The following is a 9,127-nucleotide window of genomic DNA, read 5'->3' on the forward strand; positions in this document are numbered from 1 at the left end:
CTTTTGTTATCTTTAGTTTGAGTACTTTGCATCTTTGTGGCATAGTGGGATGAAGCGGCTCAGGCTAACTTTACATGACCGCGTTCATGAGATTTGCTCCACGCTCGACATGCAACTTGTATTGCATAAGTGGCTTTGCGGGTGTCTGTCTCTCCTACTATAGTGAAGATTCAATTTACTCTTCTATTGACAACACTAGTATCACCGTTGTGGTTCATGTTCGTAGGTAGATTGGATCTTACTCGAAAACCCTAAACCACGTAAAATATGCAAACCAAATTAGAGAACGTCTAACTTGTTTTTGCAGGGTTTGGTGATGTGATATGGCCATAATGTGATGATGACTATGTATGAGATGATCATTATTGTATTGTGGCAACCGGCAGGAGCCTTATGGTTGTCTTTAAATTTCATGTTGAGTAGTATTTCCAAGTAGTTGTAATAGTTGCTACATGGAGGACAATCATGAAGACGGCGCCATTGACCTTAGTGCTTCGCCGACGATGATGGAGATCATGCCCGTTGTTGATGGAGATCATGTCCGTGCTTTGGAGATGAAGATCAAAGGCGCAAAGACAAAAGGGCCATATCATATCACATATGAACTGCATGTGATGTTAATCCTTTTATGCATCTTATTTTGCTTCGATCGCGACGGTAGCATTATAAGATGATCCCTCTCACTAAAATATCAAGATAATAAAGTGTTCATCCTTAGTAGCACCGTTGCCAAGACTTGTCGTTTCGAAGCATCTCGTGATGATCGGGTGTGATAGATTCAACAAGTGCATACAACGGGTGTAAGCCAGTTTTGCACATGCAGATAATAAGGTGGCCTTGACGAGCCTAGCATGTACAGACATGGTCTCGGAACACGTGATACCGAAAGGTAGAGCATGAATCATATGATTGATATGATGAACACTTTGAGTGTTCGCCATTGAAGTTACATCTTGTCTCGTGATGATCGGACTTGGTGTGGTGGATTTGGTTCGTGTGATCCCTAAGACAATGCGAGGGATATTGTTTTGAGTGGGAGTTCACCTAGTTTTTAATTATGTTGAATTAAAATTTGAACTCAATTTGTCATAAACATTAGTCTAAACTATTGCAAATATGTTGTAGATATGGCGTCCTCAATCAATTTTAACCAGTTCCTAGAGAAAGAAAAGCTTAAGAGCAACGGTAGCAACTTCACCGACTGGTTCCGTCATGTGAGGATCTTCCTCAATGGCGGAAATCTGCAATATGTGCTTGATGCACCGTGATGACCCACAAGTATAAGGGATCGCAACAGTCTTCGAGGGAAGTAAAACCCAATTTATTGATTCGACACAAGGGGAGACAAAGAACACTTGGAAGCCTTAACAGCGGAGTTGTCAATTCAGCTGCACCTGGAAACAGACTTGCTCGCAAGAGTTTATCAGTAGTAACAGTTTTATAGCAGTAGCAGTAGTGAAATAACAGCAGCAGAGTAACAAAGACAGCAGTAGTGATTTTAGTAAACAGCAGGATTAAAATACTGTAGGCACGGGGACGGATGACGGGCGTTGCATGGATGAGAGAAACTCATGTAACAATCATAGCAGGGCATTTGCAGATAATAATAAAACGGTGTCCAAGTACAAAGAAATCAATAGGCATGTGTTCCATATATAGTCGTGCGTGCTCGCAATGAGAAACTTGCACAACATCTTTTGTCCTACCAGCCGGTGGCAGCCGGGCCTCAAGGGAAACTACTGGATATTAAGGTACTCCTTTTAATAGAGTACCGGAGCAAAGCATTAACACTCCGTGAACACATGTGATCCTCACATCGCTACCATTCCCTCCGGTTGTCCCGATTTCTGTCACTTCGGGGCCATCGGTTCCGGACAGCGACATGTGTATACAACTTGCAGGTAAGATCAATAAACAATGAATATCATGATGAAACAATAACATGTTCAGATCTGAGATCATGGCACTCGGGCCCTAGTGACAAGCATTAAGCATAACAAGTTGCAACAATATCATCAAAGTACCAATTACGGACACTAGGCACTATGCCCTAACAATCTTATGCTATTACATGACCAATCTCATCCAATCCCTACCATCCCCTTCGGCCTACAGCGGGGGAATTACTCACACATGGATGGGGAAACATGGCTGGTTGATGTAGAGGCGTTGGCGGTGATGGCGGCGATGATCTCCTCCAATTCCCCGTCCCGGTGGAGTGCCAGAACGGAGACTTCTGGCTCCCGAGACGGAGTTTCGCGATGTGACGGCGTTCTGGAGGGTTTCTGGCGACTTCGACTTCTCTCTGTGCGTTTTTAGGTCGAGGCCGATAAATAGTCCGAAGGAGGGCGTCGGAGGCCGGCCGAGGGGGCCACACCACATGGCCGCGCGGCCCCCCCTGGGCCGCGCCGCCCTATGGTCTGGGGCCCTCGGGCCTCCACCTGGTTTGTCCTTACAGCTCGTCGGTTCTCTGGGAAAATAGGGCCTTCTGCATAAATTCCGAGGATTTTCCCGAAAGTTGGATTTCTGCACAAAAACGAGACACCAGAACAGTTCTGCTGAAAACAGCGTTAGTCCGTGTTAGTTGCATCCAAAATACACAAATTAGAGGCAAAACAATAGCAAAAGTGTTCGGGAAAGTAGATACGTTTTGGACGTATCAACTCCCCCCAAGCTTAGCTTATTGCTTGTCCTCAAGCAATTCAGTTAACAACTGAGCGATAAAAGAACTTTCACGAACACATTTGCTTATATGATGTATATATTCTCATGCTATGGCTAATACTTAAATAGTTCATAATGAGGTACATGCAAATAAGATCATCTAACAGCTATGTCAATCATGGAGAGGTACCAACAATTAATAATAAGGATCATGAATCATGTATATAAGCAGGATTGCAATGTTCATAAGAGAGTATGATAAAGTGGTATCTCGCTTGCCTGTATTTGATCGGCAAAACATAAATGCCCGGGCACCTCTGGAGTTCATAGAAAGACTAGAAGTAGTGATTGTCAAAGATAAAAGCATCAAAGTTATACCACAATCAATCATATTTTGAGACAAGCATATTATACCAAGAATGACAGTTGTGCTCTCAAGATAGTGCTCAAAGAAATAATGGAGACACAACATAAAAGTAAAAGATTGACCCTTCGCAGAGGGAAGCAGGGATTAACATGCGCTAGAGCTTTTCATTTTTGAAATCAGGAGTAAAATCATTTTGAGAGGTGTTTGTTGTTGTCAACGAATGGTAATGGGTACACTAACTACCTCGCCAACCGGACTTTCAAGAGCGGCTCCCATGAATTATTGCATATTTATTTGGCACTCCTTCCAACCTTTCTTTCACAAACCATGGCTAACCGAATCCTTCGGGTGCCTGCCAACAATCACATACCATGAAGGAGTGCCTTTTTATTTTATTTTTATTATGATGATGACACTCACCCCAACCTTTGCTTACACAAGCCATGGCTAACCGAATCCTTCGGGTGCCGTCCAACAATCACAAACCATGGAGGAGTGTCTATTTAAGTTAATTAATTCGGGACTGGGAATCCCATTGCCAGCTCTTTTTGCAAAATTATTGGATAAGCGGATGTGCCACTAGTCCATATGAGAGTCCGTCAAAAGTAAATGACAAGGTTGAAAGCTAAACACCACATACTTCCTCATGAGCTATGAAACATAAACACAAATTGAGAAGCATTTTGAAGGTTTTAAAGGTAGCGCATGAGAATTTACTTGGAATGGTTTGAAATGCCATGCATAGGTATTTATGGTGGACACTTTTGGAACAACTTGGTTTTCATGTGTTTGGAAGCACGAGCAGCGTTCCCGCTCAGTACAAGTGAAGGCTAGCAATAGACTAGGGAGCGACAAATCAAGAGAGCAGCGATGCTTGTCATAATCATGCTTGCAGCAAAATAAATTAACGGAGGCATAAAAGTGATACAAGAACTCTGAAGCAATATAAATCATCGAGGCTTAATTGACTTTGGTTCAGTCATATGCATGCGTGAGCATGTGCCAAGTCGATATAAATGAATTATTCAGAGAAGGATACCACAATGCCATACTTACTTATGAATAAAACAATGCAAGCAAACATCCATGACATGCTACTTATATTAATAGATTGGAGCTAAACATGAGAGATCATAAACTACTAGACTTTCTCAAATAACATATACCTCACATGAACCAACTAAGCATGCTCACATGGATGAGTATATGTACAAAAATGAAAACAAATAAAGTTCATACCAGCCTCTCACCACAATCCAATTGTCGTAGATCGTCATTATTGCCTTTTCACTTGTGCAGCTTGGATAATATGAAATGAAAACCACGCTCCAGCCACCGAAGACCATTGAACTCATAAAGAACTTTAAAAATCAAAGAAGAACAGCAAATATTTTTGGTGTTTTCGGATTTGAGAACAAGAACAAGAGGAAACAAACAAACAAAGCAAAATCTTTTTGGGTTTTCTTATAGCAAACTAGCAATAGCAAATAAAACGAAACAAATGCAAGAAACCAAAGCAAACAAATGGTGAAGAGAAACAACAGAAATATTTTTGGTCTTTTCATGTTTTGGGAAAGAAACAAAGCAAGAACAAGAAATAGCAAACTAAAAGAAACACATAACAGCAGGATGACAGAAATCTGCCAAAACCTGACAGCAGTACAGAAATCGATTTTTACAAAAATCTTACGTTGCTCAGATCGAAAAGTGTTCAACTAATGAAAGTTAGATAACAACCTGGGGAACCTGCACAAAAATTGGCAGCTCAAAATAACGCTCTGGCTGTGCGCACGAATTTTTCTCGTAACAGTCCAGAATCTGTTTTCAGGCAGCACTTCCCCAAATATTATCTTCCTCTCATTAGAAAACCACTCAAACGAACAAAACAAATATGTACAAGTATCCAGCAATCATAATATGCAAAGAATGAGTGATGCCGGTATACCTCCCCCCAAGCTTAGGCTTTTGGCCTAAGTGGAGTTCAATCCCATCGATCCCATGAGGTAATATCTTCGTAGTATGACGAAGATGGATCGTATTCCGGGTATGTGCTAGAAGAAGCACCCGGATATGTGACGGTGTAGTCGTGGGAGGCCTCGGCGTCCTCGGAGTCATGCTGCTGGTGGAAGTCTTGTATCTTCATATGTTCATCCACCTCCTCCTTAGTGCACGACCATGATTGCCTGTCAATACTGAACAAACCTGGTTGGGGAAGAGGGATTTCCTTCTCATCCCCGTCAGAAAACAACATTCTATAGACCATATTATCTACAGTAGAATCAGCGGTAACAAAATGATGACTCTTCATAGCAGCAATATCAAGTTTCCTAGGGGCCAATGGCACATCATTAGGATCAAGAGGAAGCCTTAGATAAGTTAAAACACGCAGTGCAATAGTTCCTCCAAAAATAGGCCCTTTATTAGACAAAGGCGAGCAATAAGAGAACCAAGGTGATAAGATGTCCGACCAGTAAGTGCAATATTCAAGAAAGCAAGATGGTAACTAGAAATATTGCTAGTGTTCTCCCTACCAAGAATGCTAGTAGCAATGTAATATGCAAAATACTTAATGGTGGGGAGTTGAATGTTCCTTATCTTGCCACGCTGAATGGTGCGACAATCATCATCGGTAATCCCTCGATAGAGTTCCAACAAGTCCCGGGGGTTGTCATCAATCCTACTTGCTGTACCTACAGGGGCAATATCCAATGCACGACAAAAATCTTCCAATCCCATAGTAACAGGATTACCATAGATCTTGAATGCAACTGTCGGCTCATATTGCTTGTTGTGGAACTTGAAGCTCTCGACGAAGATTTTGGTGAGCATGTAGTATTGCTCCCTTTCATCTCCCACATAGGTGGTTAAGCCCGCCCTGTTGACAAGGGTGGAGAAATCCTCCAATATCCCTGCATTCCTTAGAAAATCATAGCATGGAAAAGACGAAGCATTAGGAGCCCCGTTGTCCTCTTCGGGCGCGAAGCTAGGCGCGATGATATCCTCGTTGTACGATCACCTAAGCCGGGTGGCGGCCCTAGAAGGCCTCCCGGTGCTGGTTGTTCCTTTCTTGAACAACTCTCCAAAGTTGAACTTCTTCATCTCTTCTCTGAAATTTTCAACAAACAATATAAAAAATTTGATTTGGTGACATATAATCAAGGGGAACTACCATAGGAGCTTGCTAGAGTACTAATCATGCATCAAAACTAGTTTCTACCACTTAGAACAAGCATGCAAGCTCACTAAACATGTTACCTACAATAGCAAAATATTCAAGATATACTCAACCAAACAAAATTCTACTCGGATGGGTGGAGGAGTCACATACCAAGGAGCAAATGTGCCAAATTTCAGCAAGAAATCTGGGCTGAACAAAGAGATCGAGAAATCTGGAGCTTTTGAGCAAAAACGCGAGTGAGAGGAACCTGGTACGAGTTTTTTCGGGAGAGAGAAGGTGCTGGGAGAAAGAGATGGCAAAGTGGGGCAAGGAGGGGCCCACACCACAGGGTGGCGCGCCCACCTCCTTGGCCGCGCCGGCCTGTGGTGTGGCACCCTCTGGTGCCCCACAGGTCATCCTCTGGTGCTCCCAGGTGCCTCGTCGAAAAATAGGACCAACGGTATAATTTTTGTGAATTTTTGAAAACTTTGAAAAATGCACATTTCTGGGTATTTAGTTTATTATTACTGGCCAGGAAAATTTTGAAATCTCCAATTAACTAAGGAACTTTGCAAATTAAAAGTGCTACAGCAACTAGAGCAAATGGAGTAAGAAAGAGATGTTGTTTACCTCCTCTATGCATATAAAAAGTATTTGTTAACAAGGTTGATCAAGTCTTGCCACCAAATAAATTTTACATAGCATAAGAAGAAATAAAACTCAAATCAATCATGTTACCTTGAATTGTATTGATATGGATCCAATCACGAGAGTTTGATATTCTTCTTTAGGCTCATATATAGGACAATCAATAGTTCCCACTTTGATAGTTCTCACATTAGAAATAGTATTAACTCCGCACGCTTTCTCAATCCTCTTGGGAAAATAAACGGTATGCTCCCTATCATCAACATTGAAAGTAACCTTTCCTTTATTGCAATCAATAACAGCCCCTGCGGTGTTAAGAAAAGGTCTCCCAAGAATAATAGACATATTATCATCTTCAGGCATTTCCAACACAACAAAATCAGTTAATATTAAGCAGTTAGTAGTAACTTGAACAGGAACATCCTCACATATACCAACAGGAATAGCAGTAGATTTATCAGCCATTTGCAAAGATATATCAGTAGGTATCAATTTATCTAAGTAAAGTCTCTTATAAAGAGAAAAAGGCATAACACTAACACCGGCTCCCAAGTCACATAAAGCAGTTTTAACATAATTATTCTTAATAGAACAAGGAATAGTAGGTATACCTGGGTCGCCCAACTTCTTTGGAACTTTGCCATTGAAAGAGTAATTAGCAAGCATAGTGGAAATTTCCTCATTGGGGATTTTCCTTTTGTTAGTAACAATATCTTTCATATACTTTGAATAAGGAGGCAATTTAATAGCATCAGTCAAAGGGATTTGCAAGAATAAAGGTTTCATCCAATCGCAAAATTTATTATAGTGTTCTTCTTCCTTTGATTTTAGTTTCTTAGCAGGAAAAGGCATTTGCTTTTGCACCCAAGGTTCTCTTTCATTACCATGTTTCTCAGCAATAAAATCTTCTTTAGTGTACTTTTTATTTTTAGCATGCTTTTCAGGTTCTTCTTCAACCTCTTCTTTATCAGGAGTATCATTCTTATCATTATCTTTATCATGTTCATTACCACTTTCAGTTTCAGCATCAGAAATAGAAATACTATTAGGATCATTAGCAGGTTCAGAGGATTCTACAACATTTTTATGCTTCTTCTTCTTTTTCTTCTTAGAATGAGCACTAGGTTCAATGCGTTGAGAATCTTGTTCAATTCTTTTGGGATGCCCTTCAGGATATAGAGGATCCTGGGTAGAGACACCACCTCTAGTTGTTACTTCATAAGCATGTTTCTCTTTAGAATTATTCCCTAACAAGTCATTTTGCACTTTAGTGAGTTGATCAATTTGAGTTTGAATCATATGAAAATGTTTAACAAGCATCTTAACATCATTGGAGGTTCTCTCTACAATATCATGCAATTCACTAATAGCTCGAGAATTTTCCATTAAATGATTCTCTACTCTCATATTAAAATTTTCTTGCTTAACAATATAATTATCAAACTCATCTAAGCATTGTGCAGGAGGTTTCGAATACGGAATATCCTCCCTAGTAAAGCGTTGAAGGGAGTTTACCTCAATCATGGATGAAGGGGGAATTATCTCACATATATCTTCTATGGGAGGAAGATTCTTCACATCTTCAGATTTAATACCTTTCTCCTTGAGAGACTTCTTGGCTTCCCTCATATCTTCATCATTCAATTTAATTAAACCCCTCTTCTTTAATATTGGCGTTGGAGTTGGTTCAGCGTAGTCCAATCATCATGATTCCGGCCTATTTTAGCCAATAATTCTTCAGCGTCGTCTGGAGTTCTTTTCCTGAAAACACAACCAGCACAACTATCCAGGTATGCCCTAGACTCAATGGTTAGTCCGCTATAAAATATATCAAGTAAATCATGCTTTTCCAAATCATGATCAGGCCGAGCTCTAATAAGAGAGCAAAATCTCGCCCAAGCCTCAGGCAATTTCTCTCCATCTTCCTGGTTGAAATTATAAATTCTCTGCAAAGCTATATGTTGAGCACTAGCAGGAAAGTATTTACGGAAGAAAACATCAAGCAATTCTTTTGGACTTTTAATAGAATTAGGTGGCAAACTATTATACCAAGTTTTAGCGTCATCCTTTAATGAGAATGGAAAGATTTTAGCAACAAAGTAAGTACGCATCTTGACATCATCATAAAACAAGCTACTTAGAGTAGATAACTCAGTCATGTGTTCAACGGCACTCTCTTTTTCGGTACCACAAAAGGGCGTTTTCTCAACAATAGCTATATGAGATAGATCAAGAGAAAAATCATAATCTTTATCCTTAATGTTTATAGGAGATGTGGCAAACTTAGGATC

Source organism: Lolium perenne, chromosome 6, assembly GCF_019359855.2.
Source record: "Lolium perenne isolate Kyuss_39 chromosome 6, Kyuss_2.0, whole genome shotgun sequence".
NCBI lineage: Eukaryota > Viridiplantae > Streptophyta > Magnoliopsida > Poales > Poaceae > Lolium > Lolium perenne.